The 1465-nt window shown below is 33.2% G+C and overlaps 1 protein-coding gene across 1 annotated transcript in view; it reads left to right on the plus strand.

Annotated features, from left to right (window-relative positions):
• LOC118742411 (hairy/enhancer-of-split related with YRPW motif protein) overlaps window positions 1–1465 on the plus strand; it is a 20525-nt gene that overhangs the window by 1592 nt on the left and 17468 nt on the right. The window lies entirely within an intron of this gene.

Here is a 1465-nt window from a genome sequence, read left to right on the forward strand (position 1 = left end):
TTTTAATTATCTAATTTAATTCTTCAAAATAAGGATTGCCTAAAAAATACTAATTAAAAGACAACATAGGCGAAAGTGCTTCATCTCGCATGAAAGTGATGAGTGATTCCAGAAAGTCAGCTCAAATAGTCATAGTCGGATATGGTGTACTTTAAAAAAAAATGAAGACATGAGCTTCGGAGATTCGAGAGTCATAACTACGTGATGCGTACAACCGAATTTGCTGTAAATTCATGATCAGTGAAAATGAGCTGGAACTTTGTTTTCATGAGCTGGCGAAATTAAATCAGCTCAGGGATTGGTAAACTTTAGTCAATTATGTAGCTGATTATTCAAGATTCTGATTATTTGAATTTACCATTCTTCGAATAATTTTAGAAATTACTCATATAAATTTTTTCTTTGTATATATTTTGGGTTCTGAATAATTCGGGGAATGTTTCACAAAGAAAGCAATCAAAATGAAAATGTACATAATATGCATACTGAGGTATATGATTAGTAGACTGCAAAGTCTTTAATATAACATGGATTTGAAAATTTTTTACTAGAATTAGTATCATATAACTTATGTATAAGTTAATTAAGTTACCTACATATATGTGGCACAAAGTTTTGGTCAAAATAGCCTGTATATTAAATTACCCCAAAATGTTAAGCTGTTCCCCTATTCCCCCACAAAGTTCGAAATCCACCAAAATCGGGGCATTCTCCCCCAGGTTGGCATGCGGAAGGAACTGTCAGTTCATTATCTATTGTATGTAAAATAAATGCAAATGTTTATAATGCACGTAAACATAACGTAAAACGGAATAATCGAAAATCAATAGATCCTTACGAATTTGCCGCGATTTGTTACGATTCGCCCCGTGCATTTTAACCAAAGCTTAAGCCGGAGACATCAAGCAAACTGTCGCCATAACATTCCTAGTAAGGACGGGCAATTTTTTAAATCCTCCTGTTATAGTTTTTATTTAACCGTTTTTTCACCAATGGGAAGTCACCGGAAGGAATCCCCGATTTCTAAATCTCTATGATCAATATAAATGTATGTAAAGGTTTAGTTAGTCTAGACTTAATTTACATAAGGTAACCTAATATATTGGTAACCTATATAAGGTAACCCCAATATATTTTTGTTCAGGAATGTATTGATGTGGCTTATGGGCGGCAAATTGTTAATGAGCTGAAAAGGAAAATACTAAAACAAAATATTTTCGCTTCTGGCTAAGTTGACGTGTTGAGTAATCATTGACGATTTCTTGCGTAAGTTAAGTCTAGAGTAACTGAGCCTTCATTTGAAAACGTAAAATAGCATTGTAAAAAGTTAACTGAGTTATATTCTCAAGTAAAGGCATCTACCGCTTAGACATTGTTTTTTCCTATTTCCAATCAAACAAATCTGGTTTTGCAATTTTACCCCGGGAAACCGAATATTCGATGTATCACCAAAAAAAAAGTGGTC

Source organism: Rhagoletis pomonella, unplaced genomic scaffold (assembly GCF_013731165.1).
Source record: "Rhagoletis pomonella isolate Grant_MI unplaced genomic scaffold, Rhpom_1.0 Rhpom_scaffold_00007, whole genome shotgun sequence".
Classification (NCBI taxonomy): Eukaryota; Metazoa; Arthropoda; class Insecta; order Diptera; family Tephritidae; genus Rhagoletis; species Rhagoletis pomonella.